General features: G+C 42.3%; 1 protein-coding gene across 13 annotated transcripts in view; it reads right to left on the bottom strand.

The window, feature by feature from the left end:
• The window catches only part of RHOBTB1 (Rho related BTB domain containing 1), a 70,726-nt gene extending 50,663 nt beyond the window's left edge, over positions 1–20,063 (bottom strand). For 8 of the 13 annotated variants that reach the window (XR_014016990.1, XM_081248176.1, XM_081248188.1 and 5 more), the window contains exons 1-2: positions 19,251–19,489; positions 17,136–17,186 (exon numbers count right to left, since the gene is read on the bottom strand). The gene's annotated coding sequence lies outside the window, so the exon portion shown is untranslated. Of the gene's footprint in view, positions 1–17,135; positions 17,187–18,147; positions 19,135–19,250; positions 19,490–19,980 lie in introns of those variants that run through there. The other 5 variants (XM_081248182.1, XM_081248181.1, XM_081248183.1 and 2 more) reach the window with 5 other exon arrangements.
• Positions 20,064–23,354: the final 3,291 nt, after the last annotated feature.

Genomic DNA, 23,354 nt, shown 5'->3' on the forward strand with positions numbered 1-23,354 from the left:
GTTCTCCAGGAGGGAAAGGGTGGCGGCTGGGACCAGGGTGGAATCGGCAGAGATGGAGCAAAGCAGACAAGTTCAAGTTCATTTTGGAACTAGATGCACTTAACACATTCTCCCTTTATCCTGTCTCCTAGGGTATTTATCAAATCCTTGTTTTGTAATATTCACAGTTAGGCTTATATGTATCTCATTTCCACCTCATCAAGATTATGCACTTTTGACAACAGAGACTGTTATTTACCTTTAAATCCTCAGATCTTTTCATGGTGCCTTGGCCGTATGTGGCTTGCTGTAAATATCTGTTCACTTGCATATACAAGCACAGTCATTCCACCTTCCTTAGGAAACCTTCTACCTGGGGCTGGCAGAGACCTGGCGCTTGGCTGTCTCTGGTGACTGATCATTAAGCCCATGGCCTCGAAAGCTGCGGCATGTTGCCAAGCCTGCAGAGGAACACGTTGAGGGACATCTGTGTGGCCCATCATGAGAGCTGTTTCTGACAGATGGCAGTGCACCACCCATGGCTCCCCCAGCAGGAAGAGCATCAGTAACCATGGGAACCACCACGGACCAAGGTCCAGGCCCCTCCACCAAACGGGAAGGCAGGGGGCAGGGAGGAGCCCCGATATAGGCAGATAAAAGTAGCTTCGGGCTGGATCTGATTTAGAAAAATAACAGAATGTGGTCTTTCACTGTGCTCTAGTGCCTATAGCCAATTTATGAATCTTGATAATATTTATGTATAAGGGACATATAAAGTTCTCATCCACTTTTAGACTTTGACATCCTAATTCAAGGGATTCCCAACTCTATTCACTGCTTGGCTGAAAAAGAAGAGGAAAAGGGAGGCATATGTATCCACTACATAGGGAGAAAGATTCATAACTGATATGAACATGAGTCTGGAAGACAGAGTTCAGTCTATGCCTAAAAGAGCCACATCACAAAAGGCAATTAGTTGGACTTAAGGCAAGTTAGCCATGAAAGCACAGATGCCTTGGATCCCCCTCTACCCATGTCTCACTAAAATTAACCTTATCCTGTACAGATAGCAGACTCCAAAACAGTACCAGAAACTAAGATAAGAAGTACCCATTCACCAGAACCTGAAAAGATCTCCACCCAATTCACTTCCATGGAGCCAACGAGAAGGTCACTCTTTTCCACGGGGAAAAGAGTTGGCCTGGAGGGAAGCAGGAGGCTCTTTGCCACAGATGCCTGTGATCTGGAGTGATGCGAGCTGGACTCACTGGGACAGGGTGGAAAGAGGAGATTGTGGAGCCACTGGAGAGCCATTATGACACCGGCAGGCTGCAGTGATGGCCCCTTCCTGAGGCTGGGCCAGGCAGACAGCACCGAGCATGGAGGAGACTGGTTTTTGCTTCCTTCAGCTGGCTCTACCAGGCTGTTTCAGCTTTGACACCACAAACAGAAGTGACTGAGCTTGTGATGTTGACGGCAGAGGGAGTGCGGTGAGGGCGTACAAGGCTGGACGTCGGTATATCCTCCGTGGTGACACTTCTCACGTTAGTCCTTGTCTCACCCTCCTAAGTCCTCTCAACCTGAACCAAACTGAGTAGCTTTGCTTGTCTGCTGGGGACTGGGTGGGTTCCTGGATCTCTACAGAGCCCTGCCTTGGTCCCTGAAAGCCTAAGCTTATTCCAAGCATTTGGAATGTAAATATACTTCAATCCTTGGCCAGCATAAATCCTTTTTTATATGGATGGACTAAACAGTGACCATTCAACAGATGGTCTATTAAAAACCCGGACACAAAAAAATACATGCACCCCAGTGTTCACTGTGGCACTATTTACAATAGCCAGGACATGGAAGCAACCTAAATGTCCATCAATGGAGGAATGGATAAAGAAGAGCTGGTACATATACACAATGGAATACTACTCAGCCATAAAAAAGAATGAAATAATGACATTTCCAGTGACATGGATGGATCTAGAGATTCTCATACTGAATGAAGTAAGTCAAACAGAGAAAGACAAATATCATATGATATTGCTTATATGTGGAATCTAAAAAAAAATGGTACAAATGAACCTATTTACAAAACAGAAATAGAGTCACAGATGTAGAAAATAAACTTATGGTTACCAAAGGGGAAAGTGGAGGGAAGGATAAATTGGGAGATTAGGATTGACATATACACACTACTATATATAAATTAGATACTAATAAGAACCTACTGTATAGCACAGGGAACCCTATTCAGTACTCTGTAAGGACCTATATGGGAAAAGAATCTAAAAAAGAGTGGAGGGACTTCCCTGGTGGCGCAGTGGTTAAGAATCTACCTGTCAGTGCAGGGGACACGGGTTCGATCCCTGGTCTGGGAAGATCCCACATGCCGCGGAGCAACTAAGCCCATGTGCCACAACTTCTAAGCCTGCGCTCTAGAGCCCGCGAGCCACAGCTACTGAGCCCACATGCTGCAACTACTGAAGCCTGTGCACCTAGAGCCTGTGCTCTGCAACAAGAGAAGCCACTGCAATGAGAAGCCCAGGCACCACGAATAGAGAAAGCCTGTGCGCAGCAATGAAGACCCAACGCAGCCAAAAAAAAAAAAAAAAAAAGAGTGGATATATGTATGTGGATAACTGATTCACTTTTCTATACAGCAGGAACTAACACAACATTGTAAATCAACTATACTCCAATTAAAATTAATTAAAAAAAGAAAAGTACGAGCAATTAGCTAAAGACATAGAGAAAATTCTTCTACTGAAGTAGATATGCTCTAAGAAACATAAGAAAAAAAAATCCTATCCATATACTTGATCACGCAAAAGGAGATAATGCAGGTATACTAGCAGCAGATGAGGCTATACATAGGCAATAGAACATGGTAAGTAAAGGCCATGTATAAATGGAATATGAGTCAGCCAAATTCAAAATCATACTGGCAACAGTCAATAGCAGCCTTGAAAATGTAGTAAAATGAATTCGTAAGGTAGAGGCCATACATGAGAAACTCTAAATATAGAAGGAAGGCCATCTGAAAATGATGTAATGGAAGATACCAGGTAAGAGGCTAACTGTTGAAAAGCAATCCCATAGGTAGTAGGGCTCTTGAAGAAATAAGGTGGCAAAATGTGATTTAATAGAACAAATTTTTCCCAGTATTAAAAGGAGGATGTAGTGGGGAGAAAAAGAAGGAGAAGAAGATAAGAAGACTCCAAAGCTATACATTTTTCAGCAAAAAATAATTGTATAATAATCCTGTAAGTATCTTAGCAAAACATCTTCTAAAACTAATGGCGAAAAACATTTCTATCAAGAAATGATAATACAGATGACCATATGCTTCACCAATACATTATTTTAATGCAATAGAAACCACAGAGCTTTCAAAGAAAAAGGATATAATAACAAATTTGTGAATCAGGTCAAATTAATATTGGTGTGAAGGCAACATAAAGTTATTTTTGGATATTAAAGACTCAGGGGGTGGGACTTCCCTGGTGGTCTAGTGGTAAAGAATCCGCCTTCCAATGCAGGGGACATGGGTTTGATTCCTGGTCGGGGAACTAAGATACCACATGCCACATGCCGTGGGACAACTAAGCCCACACGCCACAACTACTGAGCCCGTGTGCCTCAACTAGAGAGAGAAAACCCACACGCCACAACTAGAGAGAAGACCGCATGCTGCAACGAAAGATCCCACGTACCGCAACTAAGACCCGACGCAGACCAAAAAAAAAAAGTCATCTGCATTACTAAAAAAAAAAAAAAAAAAAAAAAGACGCAGGGGGCAAAAACTCAAGTGTCTTTAAGGAATTAAACTGCTCAAAGATACTTGCCAAAACAACCAGAGATAATTAAAAATGAAAAAAAAGGGCATTTCAGTTTCAAAGAACTGTGGAAACCAAAACCAGTCGAGAATATAAGACTAGCCTACAGTTAGCCTTTGGTTTCAAATTTATATAGAAAAATTATCTGTAAAAGATAATTAGAAGGTAAAAAAGGGCAATTCATAGTAGAAGCATAGCAGTAATAATTACCCTTCATAGATTAAAAGGCATGTAATAAAAAGGAAGACAAATTCTATAAGTAAAAAGAGAAGTTAATGCAAATAAGTGACACAAGATGAATAATCAGAATCGCCATCAGATGAAGAAAGCAAAAATGAAATACAACACATGGAGGCCTTGAGTAGCATAAAAAGTGGGATTAAGTTAATAGATAACCCACATTTAAAAAAAATCTATAAGAGAGTGCTTTCTTTTCAAGTGTTCTTGGCACATTTATAAAAGTTGACTATATATGGACTGATCATAAAGACAAATATCCTTCAAAACGTAAGTTATAGCAACCAAATTCTCTAGCCACAAAGAAATAAATGAAAAAGTTAAGAGGAAAGGTTTTATGACAGCAAGCAAGAAACTCAACCACTTGGAAATTTGAAAAATACCCATCTAAGGAAATAACTTTATAAATGGAAAATGTTTTAAAAGCAAATATATTTATCACATATTTATTAAGAATAAGGAGGGCTTCCCTGGTGGCGCAGTGGTTGAGAGTCCACCTGCCGATGCAGGGTACACGGGCTCGTGCCCTGGTCCAGGAAGACTGGGCCCGTGAGCCATGGCTGCTGAGCCTGCGCGTCCAGAGCCTGTGCTCTGCAACGGGAGAGGCCACAACAGTGAGAGGCCTGCGTACCACAAAAAAAAAAAAAAAAGAATAAGGAAAAATTGCAAACCACCTGTCTATGATAAGTTGGGGGATAATTATTTAAGGTACTTGGTATGTGATCTTGGGCAAATTACTTAATCTTTCTAAGCCTCTATTTCCTTATCTGTAAACTGGGGATAATGACTTCCCTCAATGGTTGTTGTGAAGATGAAATTAGATAATGCTTGTAAAATATTTTAGTCACTATGCCAGCCATCAAGAGAACATTCAGTAAGTCTGATCTGTTAAGATCATCATTATTTAAAAATTATGTTTACATTAAGTTTGCAGTCACTGAGAGAAGTGCTAATGTATCACTACGGAGGGGAAAGTGCAGGAGAGTCATCTGAAATATAGTTGACGAAAACTACATAAAATGAATACGTGTAACTCGAATAAAATCAAGCCTCCTTGCTCTCTCCCTCTAAGTACCACCTTACCACAGTGACATATCTAAAAGGGACAAAAAATGTGACTATCAGAAAGCCTTGAAAACAATACAGGTATTGAAGAATAGAGAGATGTGGTTCACATAATGTATCAGGCATCTTGCAGCGAAACTTCTAAAAAGTCTCTTTGGGATGTTTCCCTGAAGAGTTCTGCCTCCATGGCAACTGCTCAAACCTGTCTTTTTGCCTCTCAGGACCCTAGAGCTTTTCCCTTCAGGTGTTGCTTCATCCCCTCTCACACGGCTGGCCACTGCTCTCTGCCTCTCTCACGTGCATTCCCCTCAGCCAACGAATGGATCTTCCTTGGGGACCCGCCCTTTGTTTGGAGGGGAAGAGATGGGTGGGTTTTGATAAGTGAATACTTAAAATTTAATAAATTGTGCCCTTGCCATCTAAAGGGCAATAATACCAGTCTTCTTCTCCTGCAACAATACATGGAAAATAAATTGGAAGGAAGTACACTAAACAGATGCCAGTGATTGTGGCTGGATCATGGGGCTGTAACTTGTTGCCAGGTTTCTGCTTTCCTGTAGTTTCCAAACTTTCTACAGTGAACATATATTACCTCTTTTTGGTAAACTGAGATAAAATTCACATGCCATAAAACTCACCCTTTTAAAGTGTGCAATTCAGGGTGTTTTTTTATTTTTTTTATTCACAAAGTTGTACACCTATTCCCACTATCTAATTCTAGAACATTTTCATCATCCCTAAAAGAAACCTTGTGCCCATTAGCAGACATTCTCATTCCCTCCTCCCTCCAGCTCTGAAAACCATTAATTTACTTTCTGTTGCTATGGATTTTCCTACTCTGGACATTTCTTATAAATGGAACCATACAAGAGATGGCCTTTTGTGTCTGTCTTCTTCTACTTAGCACAATGTTTTCAAGTTCATCCATGTTGTAGCATGTATTAGTACCTCATTCCTTTTTATTGGCTGAATAATATTCTTAGATGTATTACTTATATAATGGGAAAACTATTTTAAAAAAAGTAATGAGTACATAAGCATAACCCTTGATTGTTAATTCTACTAAGAGTACATTGGTACACTCCAGTAATAATAAAAAATGAGTTTTGGGGCTTCCCTGGTGGCACAGTGGTTGAGAGTCCGCCTGCCGATGCAGGGGACACGCGTTCGTGCCCCAGTCCGGGAAGATCCCACATGCTGCGGAGCAGCTGGGCCCGTGAGCCATGGCCACTGAGCCTGCGCGTCCGGAGCCTGTGCTCCGCATCGGGAGAGGCCACAACAGTGAGAAGCCTGCGTACCACAAAAAAAAAGAAAAAAGAAAAAAAGAAAAAAAAATGAGTTTTGATGATACATTAATTGTTTTTCAAAATCATGTATTTAAAAAGCACAGTGAGCCTATTAAACCTGTTTTTTTCTGACTCAACCTCTCGACTAAAAAGAACATAGGAACCTAAATGATATCTTGCTGAATATCAGACATAGCAATTGAGCCAAAAGAGACAGCTGTGGACAACCAGGATACTTAATATATGATTCTATCTCAAAGAGATGAAAAATTCTTGGCTTTTAAATTTTGAGTGTTTAAAGGGAATACTTATGGTAACGAAAATGAGCAATTTTAAGAAATTGTTGGGAACTCAGCCCATGAACTATTCTGTGGCAATCAATTGTAGTTAAGATTTTTTTAAGTTGGATAAATGTAGTACAATCAGCTTTATATTCATTAAGAAAAAAAGCTCCAAATTCGTTTGTATGCCTGTTGTGTATTTGTATACCTGCAAATCACAAACACATAAATATTGTTGCACACTCAGTGCATGAATTTAATGTTATAATCTTTACTTGGAAAGGCAGATTCTACATATTCTCAGTTACAAGGGAGATAGTTCGATCAAAGCTGACTGCAGCTAGCTCATATTAAGGAAGGGTTCAGTCAAAAATCAAATTCTGGGGGCTTCCCTGGTGGCGCAGTGGTTGAGAGTCCACATGCAGATGCAGGGGACACGGGTTCGTGCCCCAGTCAGGGAAGATCCCACATGCCGCGGAGCGGCTGGGCCCATGAGTCATGGCCGTTGAGCCTGCGCTCCGCAACGGGAGAGGGCGCAACAATGAGAGGCCCGCGTACCGCAAAAAAAAAAAATCAAATTCTGTAAATGAGTGACTTACCCAGGACATAAAATTTGAAGCGGTTCAGACATACTGAGGGTGCAGTGGGGTGGTGACCAGAAGTGGGGTTCTTGATCTAGGTGTTGGTTACAGACGTATGTTCCGTTTGCAAAAATTCATCAAATTGTACACTTGTGATCTAGACACACTTCTCTATGCATGTTATACTTCAATATCCTTTTTTAAAGTCAAAAAATATATATAAAGCAACAAAGGACACTATACATTGTTTTCAGAGGGTCTGTAGTCCTGATGTGGGTGAGCCTTAGCTAAGGGCTGGATCAGGAAGCTTTGTCAAGAATTGATAATTAAAATATTGGTCAAGTCTTTAAAGAGATGTCAAAGTGCTCGTCTGAGAAAGCTCATGTCAAGTCTGCAGACTAGATGCCCTTAAAAATCCGTCCTTGTATAGAGAAGTCTCTATAGTCCTCTGTCATAAATTGTTCATTCCAAGTATTCTCTAAAGATGTCACTTGGGTTAGCGTCTGTAGCACCAGAAAGACCACCTGCTGTGAAACCTTCAGATATGATGACAATCAAACAATTGCATTTAATCATTTATGAGACTATAACATGTCGGTTAGGATTAGCTTATGCTCTCATTCAGGCAAATGAAGAAAACTATTCCCCCACCACTACCTGCCCCCCAGGATTTCTTAGCAACATTAGACAATAAACGCAAAAATGCTGGTGGACAAAAACCTTAAAAATCTCTTATTTTATTCAAGGTTATTGGCTGCCAGCAATGTGTGGATTCTAGCTAGTATTTTCAGGCCATGTTCTTATACCCTCCAACTGCAGGTAGGAATTATTACATGAAAGATTGTACATTATTTAAAAGCAGGATGAGGCGCTGTTTGTGGGAGTGGAAGATGGTACCATTATTTTGGAGTGCCACTGGCACTCAAAAGACTTTAAAATGTCCATAACTTTCATCCAATTATAAGACTTTACTCCTAAAAAAATATTTAGGATTAGAAAAAGATTCCATTAAGGGAGTGTTCATCATATTACTGTGGAAACAAAATATTGGAAACAATTTTAGAAATCCAACCACAGGGGAGGGATTTTTAAGAAGTGTCCATATAATGGGAGAGTATATAGCAGTTAAAAATATGTTATAGGAGTACATTTACTATTTTAGTTAGAGCTTCATGAGTAACACCATTCCTTAAAAATCATGTACCTAAAAAAAATTATGGAACTAAATATACACAAAAATATTTGGGATAGAGATACATTAAAATATTAATGCCAACTGGGATTATAACTGATTTAATTTTTTTCTTATCTACATACATATTCCATCTTTTCTATAATGAACATATGTTATTTTATAACAAAGACATTTTACAAAAAAGTGAGGGTGGGGAGGTAGGAAAACCAGGGACTATGATATTTATGTGTGTGGGAATACATTCTTCTTTCATTAAGTGGAATTAGTGTCTATTCTTTACTTTTTCTCTGCATATCATGAAAGCTGTAAGTGACGTCTCTTTCATATGGCAGGAAACAGCCTTGCTGCTGTTGGCACCTTTCTTTCCATTCTGAGCACCCATCCTACTCCATCAACAGCATCATCTTGGAGCTCCTGGTCATTCAGCTCCTTTGACTTCTATCAAAGGAACTAATATCTCAATAGGCCCAAAGACACAAATTACACAGCCACTCAGCCTAGAACAATGCAGCAAGGCTACACCAGCTGCACACTAGGTGTAGAACAAGCCCAGGGGAACACCTCCTTCTGTACTCTTTCCAGATCAAGTCATGAGACTTTGAGAGATGTCAGTTCTCGTGTCAGAAGAGAGTCCCTGGTCTACTTCAAATAAATCAATTTTTTAAAAATTTAGAATCGGAAATATTCCAAAGGTTTGCTGTTGATTTTTGTTTGATACACACAAAGGGAAACAATTTCCCTTCCTTGAAGCCTCTTTCCAGGAGCCTTAACGATCGGCTGCCAAATTTAGCCTTGGCTCCATCTCCACCATGTCTAATATTCCTCCATGCTATTGATGTGAGGCCAAATCTCATCTCTATTTAGAGTGCACAAGAGCAGATGTCTTGATGAAAGGGGGTGTTGGTGAACCTATATTGAAAAGAGCCAGGAGAACATGCTGTAATGAATGGAATCACACAGCTTCAAGGCCTAAGGTGTTAAAAGTACATTCACATGAAACAAGCAATAGCGTTGGTCACATCATATGAGAAATAAAAGACAGGAGGGGAAATTATAGAGAAGGCAGTCAAGAAATCAGCTGCTCCTTCGAATCACTGGAGGAAATTGTTTTGTTTCAAATACTGCTGCCTGCACAAGAATGTCCTCGGTAGCACTATTTGTAGTAGCCAACAACTGGAAACAAACCATCAACAGTATGATGGATATAGAAATAATAAATTGAGGCCTGTTCACACAATGGAATATTATATAGCACTAAAAATGGATGAACTGGGACTTCCCTGCTGGTCCAGTGGGTAAGACTCCACGTTCCCAATGCAGGGGCCCGGGTTCGATCCCTGGACGGGGAACTAGATCCCACATGCATGCTGCAACTAAGAGCCTGCATGCTGCAAAAAAGATCCCACGTGCCGCAACTAAGACCTGGTGCAGCCAAATAAATAAATAAAATAAAAATTAAAAAAAGATAAAATTGAAGAATTTCTTTAAAAAACAATGGATGAACTACTGCTGCATACATTATAATGAATCTTCCAAACATAATATTGAGGGGAAGAGGCCAGACACAAAAGAGATTACATTTCTATAAAAGTTCACAACCAGGCAAAACTAATCCCTGGTATTAGAAGTCAAGGCAGTGGTTGCCTTGATTGGGTAGTGATTGAATAGGGGCTTAAGAAGGGATTCTGGGTGCTGGTGATGTTCTGTTTCTATATTTAGGTGTTGGTTAGATTAGGTGAAGGTGTGTGGTCAGTTTGTGATAATTCTTTAAGTTATATACTTATGATTTGTGTATTTTTCTTTAAATAAGATACAGTTCAATAAAAATGTTTTAAAAATTCAGATTCCTGGGCCCTGACATGAATTTACTAAAACTGTAGGTTATAAATTCTTGGGGGTATTCCAGTGTATAGCAGAGGTTGAGACTCACTGGGACCAGATGATCCATATCCAGTGGTGTGCTGGAGCCAGCCTCTACTGGCCCACGAACCAACTGTTAAATTTTCAGGACTTTTGCAAGCCTGTTAAAATAGGGTCAGTATTGAAAATTAAAGTAGATAAAGTTTCAATTCAATGAAGTATACGAAAAACAAAGGTACTAAATACTCAGAACTCATCACTTTGTATTTATTTTACTGTTATCTATATTTTGAGGTTATTTGTGCAAATTTTATCTGTATATGGTGGAAATGCTATATAACGGTGTGCTACTGTACCACCTCTTTCCAATTCCAACTCAGTCACAATGGTGGCTTCAAATTGGCCATGATGGGAGTATTTATACCAGTGAAATTGGCAACCGCTTCACATCAGGGCTTGCTTTATTGTTCTGTTGATTGTCTTGACTTAATAAAATGATTTTAAAATGTTAATAATGCAGATTAAATTTAAAAGTGTGTAATATGTTTAGCTGTTACATAATGAATAGTACATTTAAGGAAATATCTTTATAGTATTTAAAAGCTATTATCTGGTTCAGCAAAGAAGTCATTCATATATTTGATGAATGCATACAGTTCTGACATCTGTCTTCGTTATCTCACTTTTATCTGACTCATAAACATAAGGGAAAACATCAGCCAACGTTTATATGGGAATTACACTCATCAGTTGTACCATAGGTGAGTTCTCAAAAACCAACAAGCGTTTTGTGAGACCCAATTAGCTAGATGGAGTTCACAACAAAGAGTATTCTTTATTTTATTATGATTTATAAATTGTATGCTACACACATCCTTTGTCAGTAAAATTTATAATCAACTTATGTATGCACAGAAATGCATTCCTTTTTTCCCCAGAGTGCTGGTTGATTTACCAGCATATCCCTTTCAAGTTTAAGATTCCATGACTCTCTATTACAATTTAAGAAAGAAGCAAACAAAATAAGATGGGAGCCTTACAGCCTCCAAGGCATGAGTTTCAGCATAAGATAGAGTAATGACTATACTTTAGAGAGTACAGTATATGTCACTACTCAAAATGCGGTCCTCGGACCAGTAGCACTGGCATCAGTGAGAAGCCCTGGGAAACGCAACATCTCAGGTCTCATCCTAGAACTTCTGAATCAGAATCTGCTTTTTATCGAGATGCCCAGGTGATGTGTATGTACACTGAAGTTTGAGAAGCGCTGCTTTAAAAATAAACTTCTTAGTATGAACTGAAACTTATATAACCGATTCGAGACTAGTCACAATCTAGCAGTTGGTGATCTGTAAGCATCTCGCACCCACTGAGCCATAGCACTGGGGAAAACAACTAATTGCTACACCTAAGCCTGAAGAAAAGGACATACATCTTGCCATTTGTCACATTTGTCAAATACTGAAAAGGGGAACTGAGCCACTAGGAAAATAAAGGCTATTCTAGGCCACTTGGATTCTTAATGTCAAAAACGGGGGAAAAGTACAAGTAAGAAAATAATCGTTATCAGTAGCTTTCCTGTATGTATATGATGAATAGGACACATTGCCAAAGGCTTGGTTCCTAAAACCCAAAGCAGGGCAGCAAGTGCCACATGACAAAGTGTGGTAGCTGGAGAGAGGAGTGTGATGAAACACTTCCCAGGGATGTAATTCAGGCCAGGGTAGCTATCAAGTGCTGAGGGTGAGAGGGGGAAACTGTAGTGGTTATGTTTTTCCCAATCAATAAAGCAGTCAGCAACCCAGGGCAAAGAGAAAAGACAGGGCCAATGCACAGGAAAGATTCAATACTAGAGTTAATTGAAATGATGGGAGGAAACTCTCACATGTTTTGAAATTGAAAGCAAAAATGTTTTACTGGCAACACTATTCTCTGGAAATATTTCTTAGTTATTTGGCTGAAAACATAGTGGATGCTTTGAGATGAAAAGGTCTATGTGGAAAACACGTTAGATACTTAAACAGTGTCCGGAAGGAAACGAGAACCACAAATCTCCAAGAGGAGCTTGGTACTAGTCTGAGGCAGAAACCGAAGCAATAAAATAATGCAAGTAAACCCTGGCAACCCTAGAGCATGAAGAAGACAAATGTAATTGTACCCAGGCGTGCCCACGCCACTGGTACTCAGAGATGCCACTGGTACTGAGACACGACTGGGCCCATTTTTACCCAAGAAAAAAGGTCACTGTAATCATCCCTTGCAATATCAGACTCCAAATGACTGAAGAACATTTAGCAGCAAAATGACATGAATGCCCTTATGTGTTATAACATTTTCCGTTAAGATACTTTAGCAAGGCGAGAAAGAGAACTCACCCTTATTGAGCTCCTACTATCTGTTTTACATGTGTGATTCCATAGCATCCTCATAATCCTCTGACAGAGGTGATACTGTTAGCATTTTACAGACGAGCAAAATAAGGTTCAAAGAAGTGTGTCACCCACATCACATAGTTAATAAAAAGCCAGAACTCCACAGACAAAATTAAAAAGCTCCACACTTGATGAAAACAGGTATCTCAACAAAGACAGCTTGGAAGGGATCAAGAGTATGGAGCTGTGGGCTTCCCTGGTGACGCAGTGGTTGAGAGTCCGCCTGCCGATGCAGGGGACACGGGTTCGTAGCCCGGTCTGGGAAGATCCCACATGCTGCGGAGCGGCTGGGCCCATGAGCCATGGCCGCTGAGCCTGCGCGTCCAGAGCCTGTGCTCCGCAACGGGAGAGGCCACAACAGTGAGAGGCCTGCGTACCGCAAAAAAAAAAAAAAAAAAAAAAAAAAAGAGTATGGAGCTGTTATGTTTCGAATACGAGGCAAGACTGGTCTATACTGGTGTCAGTGAAGATAAGTGAGGCTTCTCCTAGTACCCACCTTATTTTTATACTGCTGGAATCCTCTTATCACCCATTTCCGGATGTATATTGGGTTTCAGATGTACTTCAAACTTGATAGCTGTAATTTGGGCTAAGTTGGAGGCTTCAGAAGACTTGGCACATTTCAGGCAGTGTTATGTAATAGAATTGAGCCCTGGGCTGGGCCTTGGAAACCTGGGTTCAGTTCCAGCTGTGCCACTTACGAACTGTAAGAGTGGTGAGTTACATTGCTTGTCTGGGTGGCAGAGTTTTTTCACCAACATGAGGTTGGATTAAGTATCCTTAAGAACCTTTCTGGGTCCATGATTCAACCCTCCATGACTCAACTGCTTACAATTGTGACTTCCATCAAAATATATTAGAAATGACCTGAAGAGTTAACAAGTCTGTCCAGACAAGACTGCTGTGTGGTTCAAGTTACCAAATATAGAACAAAAACAACAACAACAAAAAAACCCCCAAATTCACAAAACCCTATAAGAATAATTACTTAACTCCTGTACTCTACCATCTGCAAGAATAACCTGGAGTTTAATGTTTTTAAAGTGTTTTTTCCCCCTAGGATATATTTAAAACAAATATATATTCAGGTTCTTAGACAGACCTGGGTACAAATCCAAGCTCTACCTTTAATTAGTTCTCTGACTTAACATATCTGAGTTTCCCTTAGGCTTCTGTAAAATTGGAATTAACAATGAATATTAGCTGTAATGCAGTAAAGAGTCTGGCATCTAGTAGGAGCATAGTAAGTACTGGTTATTGTTATTCCAGTGGTCATTAGGGGTCTGGACTGCCACTGGGTAACAATTCAAAGGAAATTTCTCCACAGAGGTATGGAGCCTGAGACTGTACCTCATTAGCACTGGGAACTTGCCATTAATCTGTGTCTATGCAATAACAAACTCAGGTGCAGAGTGGAGAAATGTAATCATGCTTCTTCTGGCCCTACTGGCATCTATCTCTTTCTTTCTTTCTAAAACCTTCTAATTCACCCTCAGTGGATAAAACCTTATAAGAGAATTGCTGATGTATATGACAGGACAGCTGGAGGGAGTGTCTGAAGACAGGAGTGTCCTGGGACATCTGGAAGAGTGCCTGTCAGACCCACATTTCATTTTAGTGGCTTTTTTTTTTTTTTTTTTTTTTGCCTATTTCCCAGTTTCTGCCCAATGCGCACAAAGAACACAAGATTCTAGGAGGAGGTGACTTTACTTTGTTTATAAGCCCCACCAAAAAAACCAAACAATTTTGATGCTGACGTATCAATAACCAATCCATACACATCCCATCCGTTTGAGTGACTGCTTCTTGCCCTTCCTGTCAAAGCTCTCCCTTTCCCCATCCCCTCCCCCAGCACCCAAACACTCTCCCACCCCCTCCCCCTTTCTACATACACCACACTTTTTGTGACTTATTTTTCCTTCCCTGTCCAAATTTTGTTTTGGTGTTGCCAGGTTGGTGGGAAGCCTGGGTGAACAAAAGAAGATGAACACAAGAACCAGATTCAAATCGCATGTACTCTTTGAACCCTGTCCTTCACATAATGAGGTTGAACTGCCTGTTTTCTAAAAGGAAGACCAATAGAAAGGTTAATGAAAAAAATCCTGTTTTCTACAGGTAAATTTCCTGAGCAAAAAAAACATAGTAAAGTGTCAAATATTTCCAGGCATGTTTTAAGATAAGTCAAGCGTATTAACCAAAGCCTCTGAAGTTCAAAAAAGCAAACAAATGATTGCTAATTAAATTACTACTAGAGATACCATGTTCATTCTGAAGCTTCTTTTGGTGCTAACATTATATGATTCAGAGTATAATTTTACTCTTTAAGTAATTATAGGTTTATAGTTGTTATATGGATAATTTACGACATACCATGGTCAGAGCTAAGCAAATAGCAGTTGATAATGAGGCCTTAACCTGTAATGGGATCTTCCCAGTCTAACAGTGCTCTTATGATCTATTTTGTAATGATACACTATATAACAACTTTCACAGGACAAAGGTGTAATAGGACAGCTTATAACAACCCCTTAAATGCTTAAAAGTATCTCTTAACTAGTTAAGCTTTTAGGGTTATTAGCTTGAGTTGGGGTTTTTCAGTACATTAAAAAAGATGATATAGTAAAGCTTTCTCTAGTAATTTATCCCCCATTTTATTTTTTATTATCCCTTTATATAATACCCTCTGAGAAGGATTAACAACTGTTACAAATTATTCTACAAAAAGTAGGAGGGGAGTATGAAAGGGGGGAAGGAGAGGGTTGTCAACCCCGGCAAAAACTGAAAATGTCCTGCTTAATCTTTAAATACTGGCCATTTTCAGAACTTTAGTTGGTATTTAACTATGAGGTATCCAAATCTATCTACGTGGCACATATCAGACAAACTGAGGTTTCAGAAGGAATCCAGTATGCCAAATTGTAATGCTTTCTCATTGATGCTGTGAAGATTCAGACAGCTCACAATTTTGTTTCAATGCTTTTTTTTTTTTTTTTTTTTTTTTTTGCGGTACGTGGGCCTCTCACTGTTGTGGCCTCTCCCATTGTGGAGCACAGGCTCCGGATGCTCAGGCTCACCAGCCATGGCTCACGGGCCCAGCCACTCCACGGCATGTGGGATCTTCCCAGACCGGGGCATGAACCCGTATCCCCCGCATTGGCAGGCGGACTCTCAACCACTGCGCCACCAGGGAAGCCCTGTTTCAATGCTTTTGAAGCAATAACACCTTGAGTTTGAGATACTGTAATTTAGCAGTTCTAAATGAATGCATGTCTCCCTCTTGGTTTGAAATTCTACATTCTGTCTTTCTTCAATCTCTCACCCTTTTATTATCTATCCTGACAAAAATGTGCTTGGAAATTTTTTTCCATGCATACATAGAATTGCAAAGTAGTCCGACAGGGTGGAAAACACTGAACTTCTCGTAAATGTACCATTGACCCTCAGTTCAAACTTCTGGCATGTAAGATCTTGATTTATTTTCTCACTTTTCCTACATGAAAGTTTAATATCTTGTCTTTTAAATCTGTTTGTGAGATCCTTAAAACCAGAGACCCCATGGTAAAAACTTTCTTAAATTTTTGACAGGGCCATGCCAGAAAGTACACATGAATATTTCGTATTTTGCTGTTTTACAATACTTAAGAGAATGGAATTTATTCTTTTGTAACAGCTGTGCCACTGAATGTTACTACATAAGCTGTAATTATCAAGTTATCTTAGGCAAGTCGCTTAACCTTTCGTGGTCCCAGTTTCTCTACTGGAGATAAGATTTTTCCAATTAGAGAATTTAGGTTTTGGAGTAAGAGAGCACTTGAAAAAAAATATTATTTCTTCCATTTACTAGAGAAGCAGGAATTGAACCTATTACCTAACCTCTCTGAACTTTCAATTCCTCACCTGTCCTTTGGCGACCAAGGGAGTAGTTACACCTAACAGGGATTTTTTTGATGCAGATTGAGAACATAGTATAAAGAATGCGGCACGTTACCTGAACTTTGGTTCATGCTCAAAAATGTCACGTATTATTGTATCAATTTTCTTTCAGCTTTAGAGAGCTAAGATTAGCATAGATGTAAAATCTTAATTATCAAGCACCCAAATCCCCAGTATCTTCAGCTATTTTGGCACCACTTGGATCCCCAAAGTGAAAATGAAAAGTCTTATAAAGAACAAACTGATTCAAGGCCCATTTCAGTACCATTTTGCTCAGAGTAAATAGAATAATTTTAATAATCATTGAAATTGTGATATAATTGAGTCAATAAAAACATGACAAAGACAAACTGTTTTAAGACAGATGACTAAGAAACTTGTTCTGAAATGCATGCTCAGAATTAGACACAGGATGTCAGCAATTTATGGTCATGGGTTTGCACAAAGAACACTGACCTGGCTTGCTGGAAGTGAAGAACACAACACCCTGCTCACAGCTGGACTTACCTACACAAAAGAGAGAAATACTTTATAAATCCTACTACTTGCTAGGAGCACATGGGGAGCCACTGACATTTTTAACATACATTGTTTTCCTTTTCTCCCCCCAAAAGGGCAGAATCTGCTTTACTTTTGCCAAGTGTCAGTGTTAAAATGGCATTTCTTGGGGTCATATACATCCTGAAATAGCTAGGTTAACTTTTTGCAGCATTTCTGAAAGTCTGTTTCTGAGCCTTTGGGGATGATACAGAAAAAAGCATTTAACCACAAACTCAGGAATAGGAACAAGGAAAACCTTACAGGCATTTAACAATATGGAAGTCAACGAAGCGGACATGCTATTCCTCCAAAATAGCATTTTTGGGGACCATATTATCATAAGTAAAAGTCCAAATGATTCTGGTTTTTACTATTTGATTACACTTGTATAGTTAATAAGTTATGCTGTTGTGCCAGTGACATCAAACTACCTATGTTTCTATTTTCACCTCTCTGATCACACATAGCCCCTGTGTACTTAAATTTACGCTCCTCTCAAAACAACAATCAACGGGGCAAGCTTAGAGTACTATGATTTCATTGCTTCCGACTGAGTTTTCAAAGTCTTCCACGCTGGGATGAACAAGTTAAATCCCCTTCCCACGAATACGTCCAAATACAATCCAGGCATCTCAGAGGAAACCCAGTTGAATAATAATTCGCTGCCCACTTCACCTGTGGAGCGGTGTGTAGACATTATTTACATTGAAAAGAACTTGTGTTTCTTTTCTAGCAATCAGTGACCCTTTTGGGCATCTACAGAGTTACCGGAAATGACATATAATTCCAAATTTCTGAAGAGTGTTTTTAAACAAACTTATCTGTATGTTTAGAAAAGCCCAGCGTTTGCTGCACACACAACCTATTGGCTATTTATATCTGCTGATAGTGAGAGCACAGTTAGAGATGAAAACTACTGATAACATACTTCTGCAGCTTAGAGAGGATCCACAATACGGTGTAGAATATGCAGCACTGCCCCGGTTGGTGGTGGGGAGCCCCAAACTAGTGAAACCTCAAGCTGAGCGTCTGGCTGGGGTTCAACAGAGCTGCGTGAACAGCACGGGTTGGGGGAAGTTCAAAGTCAAGGCGACTCCTCTGGTCCTAACTTCCTAGGTCTTCCTAGGTCTTCCTAGGTCTGGGTGCCTTTGTGTATATACCGATCTTCGTGCCTTTCCCCGCCCCCAACCCCAGCAAACGCGTGCAGTCAGCTCGAAAGGCAAAGCTCGTGTGCTGACGTGCAAAACCAAGTCAGAACCCTGCGCCTGGCGCTCCCCTCTAAGTTTCTGGCTCGTCCAAGTCTAAATATTGACACTGCTTCTCAGTTGAGATGTTTGATACTGCTGAGGGTAGAAACGGCAGAGCGACAGTAGGATCAGGTGGTCCATTTTTACATAGTTGGGCCTTCCTTCCACTTCGTCTTCTGTAGTAGAGGCTGGATTCCCTGTCTGCATATCCCCACCCCCCGTTTTTCTCCCCGAAATCTGAGCGCGCAGAGACAAGGTAAGGTGTTTTGCCAGCCCCTCATGGCAGCTCCTACTGTTGTCACAGCAACTCACAACAGACTCCATGGACACCGGCTGGTGGTGGGGAGCGCCGAACTCTGGGTTGACCGGTCAGGGGGGTGCAAGCGCCCAAAGGGCTCGGATATCCCCCTCTGCAGCCCCACCACCGTCCTTCCAAGGAAAAGATCCCTCTGGTCTGCGCGGCACCCCGCCCCGCCCGCCTGCTAAGGGTGCCTGTTGTGCATTTTCTCAGCTCCAAGTTAGGGGTGCGGCTGGACGGGCGCTCCTAGGAATCTCTTCTGCTTGCCTCTGATGGCGGGGCTCCCGGCCTCGCGAGACAGGCGAGGGCGGCTCCCAGAGCAGCTCGGTCCCACGACTCTCGCTCGGGACGCTGCCTGCCGCGTGGCGCGCGGCCCGGGGCTCCCACAGGCCACCCGCCGGGGCCGGGGCGGGTGGAGCGGGGCTCCGCGGCGGCCGCTCGGAGAAGAAGTTTCACAGCATAGCGCACTCACGACACAGAACCTACCCTGAAGCCGAGCGAGACGCCAGCTCTCTCCGCCTTCAAGGGCTGGGGGAGCGGGGGGCGGGGGGGGCGCTGGCCCCCGCCACTCAGCAGCAGCCACGACTGCGCGCGGTCGCGGGTGTGCGGGGCCCCTGCGCGCGGCGCGCCGCCCGCCGCCCAACTTTGCACAAAGGCAGCATGGCAATGCCTCGCCTCTCGGGCTCGCCCGGCGCCGCGGCCGCTCTTCCCGGTGCCGGGCCGGAGGGGCTCGCCCCTTTCCGCCGCCGCCCCCCAGCCCTCCCCTTTTCCTCCCGCCCCCACCCGGCTCTCAGGCTGGCTGGCCGGCCGGGCGGAACAGAGCGCTCGGCACCCAGCTCCGCCGCCTTGGCGGCCGCCGCTCGCTCCGTGACGTTAGCAGCCTTCGCGGCTATTTATAGCCACACGGTTGGATTTCATTCATGAAACCGGGGCCTGGTGTGTCTGTGCGCTGGGGCGCGGGTTGCAAAGGTGCCTCCGCTTGACGCGGACCCGGCGGGGGGCGGGCTCGGAGGCAGACTGCCCGGGGCTGACGTGCGCAGGGCCTGGCAGACCCCAGTCCAGCTCGCTAGCGGCCGGGCAGGGAGGGGCAGGACGACCAGCGCCCCCCCCCCCAACCTCCACCCCACCCCGTCCTCTGTCCCCAGCACTCCACCCATTCCCGTACAACTGCTGGCCCTTTGTCCTAGGCTCCGGAAAAGTAAGTTGGGCCACTAACCGGCTGGGCGGCATGGTTTTCTTCCCCCTGGGAGCTGACCGGCCGCGGACTCCGAGGGAGGACATGGGCTTTTGTTTCAAAACCGAGCCCAGCTGCTGACTAAGGGCTGCGTTAGCCCAGCCTCCTCCTCCCCTGGGCGCTGCACGTGTTGGCCGGCTCCCCCCTCTGGGTTACCTTCCTCTGTGACTTGGCTCGTGGGGGTCCCCGCAGGGGGCGGTAAGGTCACATGGGCTGCACCCCCCCACCCGAGTAAGTAGGCGATTTACAACCGCCTACAAGTGGCTGAGTGAGGAAATGAAATTGACTTCTGGCCGCTCGTGGGTTGTCAGAATTCTTGGATGCCCACGACAGTCCGTCCTTCCTCGTGAGCTCTTTCTTTCTTACTCTTCCAGGCTGACTCTGAGCTTTGAGGACAGGACCAGGGGCAGTTTTCATGCACGCACGTAAAAGGTACTTATTTAGTGTCTACATACAGTGTGTCAGGCACCCTGTCAAGCTCTAAGGAGGTGACAGCGAACACAACCAACCTGGTGCCGGCCCTCAACGTGCTTTCAGTCAGCCTATTAAAATTACTGTGTTTTAAACCTCCTTATTCCCAGCTTATAAAGAGGCAATTAGGAGATAAAGGTATTGATGTGTTCAGCTACCTTAAGGGGCTTGTTCATTTAATAAACCTTCACCGAGGAGGCTGTCTGTGTACTAAGGGCTGGGGATACAAAGATGGCAACAGTGTGTCCTTAGTCCTCAAGGAGTTCTCAGCTAATGGGTTCCTGAAGGTTTGCAGGGCTGAGAAAGAGGGACCCACATTCTATTGCAAAGGCTGTCTCTTTGTGTTATCCCTCAAGAAACAGAACATTAGAAAAAAATTATACATGCAAACATACCCCTCTGTCCCTCAGTTTCTTCCAAGAAACCATCTTCAGATTCCCAGATGGAATACTTGCTCTCCCTTCCTAGGCTCCCCAGATGAGTTTTACTACATTGGATATTCCTACTCTTCCTCACTAGTTTATATTCCCTTTGGGGACCAAGTCTTGCCTGGTGCTCTCTGAATTTCCCAGAGACCCCAGAATATAGTGAAATTCAGTGTTTTTACAAGGAAGGTTATTAAGGGCAACCTGCTTTGTTTAAGCCAGCCTCACTGAACTGTCTTTTGGGAATGGAATTATTAGTCCCTAATCTTTGGTACCCAGAGGAGAGGATAATGAAAAGTCAAGTATGGGCGTCTACTCTAAGAACTTCAACACAGATACATGAGGGGGTGATCATTTACTTGGCACAAAACAGACTTTGCTTAGTCTGTTTAAAAGTGACTCCATTTTGAAAGGTTTAATCAATATATTATACATTTTTTTCAGGAACACATTTCTTTCTTGGGAAAAGTTAATTGACCCTGTTCACTCCTAGCAATCAGTTCTCTTTACTGCAAGCCATTTCTCTTCAAACTGCCCAGAGGTGCTAAGAAATAGTGTAAAACCTCAAAAGAAATAGGAATCAACATGTATTATGGCCTTCATATGTGGCAGGCAATTCGTTAGGCTAGGAGATTTCAAACACATTGTCTCAATTAAGCCTCACAACAGTGGATGAGGTAGATGCCATTGTTAACATAACCATTTTATAGATGAGAAAACTGAGGCACACAGAGGCAGTTTCCTGAGATTTTGAGAGTTGCATTTGCACCTGGGTCAGCCTGTGCTAAGGCCTTATTTTACCACTAATTGGCTTTTTGACATCCTGCCTCTTCTCAATTTCTTTCATTTCCCCAGTTATAAATTAAAAAGAATTAAATGGCTTGTTTAAGCAGCAGGTAGGTGGTAGGACCAGAAGGACACCTATACAAAGACCCCAGTTGGTAGGCAACTGTTCAGACGTTGCCCTCCACCCCTAGGGGGCACTGAGGCTCAGATAGGCCTTCCAAAGGATGCTTCTTCTCCAGGGGACAAAGAATTAACAATCATTATGGAATTACCCAGTTGGATGCCTACATCTGAGGGAAAATGACCGGAAGAATGTCCAGGAAAATAAATTGGTGTAAACAATAATTCAGGTGTGGCAGAGGAAAGGTCATGATTTAAGGAAGTCCTTCCCAACCAGGGCAGTGATCTGAGAAAGAGGTTGCCACAATGGTGCTATGTAGCCCCCAAATTTTACACATAAAACTCAGGATTCTAGAAAAGTTGGACAAAATGAGCACAGACTATATTTTGCCAACAGGAAAGGAAAAGAACAATAGCAAATAATCCTCTGAAGCACTGCCATGAATCTTGTTATTGCCCTGTTCTTGTTATTACCACAAAATAATCCACATGTGTATACTAAAATTGTGGCTTGCTAATAAAGTCAATACCATTCACTTTTAATAAATATAAAAATTGGTGGGACTTCCCTGGTGGTGCAGCCGTTAAGAATCCGCCTGCCAGTGCAGGGGACACGGGTTCGAGCCCTGGTCCAGGAAGATCCCACATGCCGCGGAGCAACTAAGCCCGGGCGCCACAACTACAGAGCCTGCATTCTAGAGCCCACGAGCCACAACTACTGAGCCCACGTGCTGCAACTACTGAAGCCCGTGCACCACAACTACTGACACCGTGTGCTGCAACTACTGAAGCCACACACCTAGAGCCTGCGCTCCACAATAAGAGACGCCACTGCAATGAGAAGCCTGCACACCGCAACGAAGAGTAGCCCCCGCTCGCCGCAACTAGAGAAAGCCCAAGCGCAGCAACAAAGACCCAATGCAGCCAAAAATAAAAGAAAAATTTGGTACTTAAGCTTAATTAAACCAACACTGTGTATTTAAACACTCAGGATTGTACTGCACAAAAGTGGTGTAAAAACTTCTGACTACCTTTTACGGTAATTATTTACCAAAGTCACAGGATTAAAAAAAATTTCTCACAATCAGGATACAGAAGTTTCATCATCATAAAAGAACTCCTTCATGCTAAATCTTGGTATTTGCATCCCCCCACCAACCATTAATCTTTTCTCCATATCTAGAATTTTGACATTTTGAGGCTTACGTTAATAAGAGCATACAGTATGTAACATTTTGAGATTGAATGAAAATTTTTTTTTACTAGGCAGAATGCTCTTGAGGTTCATCCAGGCTGTTGCATATATCAGTAGTTCATTTCTTTTTATTGCTAAGTAAATTTCTATTGGATGGATATACCAGAATTTGTTCATCCGTTTTCCCATTGACGGACTTTTGAGTGGCTTCCAGTATTTTGCCATTAAGAATAATACTTCTGTAAACATTGCATTGTAGGTATTTGCGTGAACTTAAGTTTTTTATTTCTTTGGGATGAATGCCCAAGAATGCCATTGCTGGGTCAGATGCTAAGAAACTGTCAAACTATGTTCCAGAG

The sequence above is a fragment of the Mesoplodon bidens genome, assembly GCF_964165515.1.
Source record: "Mesoplodon bidens genome assembly, chromosome: 1".
In the NCBI taxonomy this organism is placed as follows: domain Eukaryota; kingdom Metazoa; phylum Chordata; class Mammalia; order Artiodactyla; family Ziphiidae; genus Mesoplodon; species Mesoplodon bidens.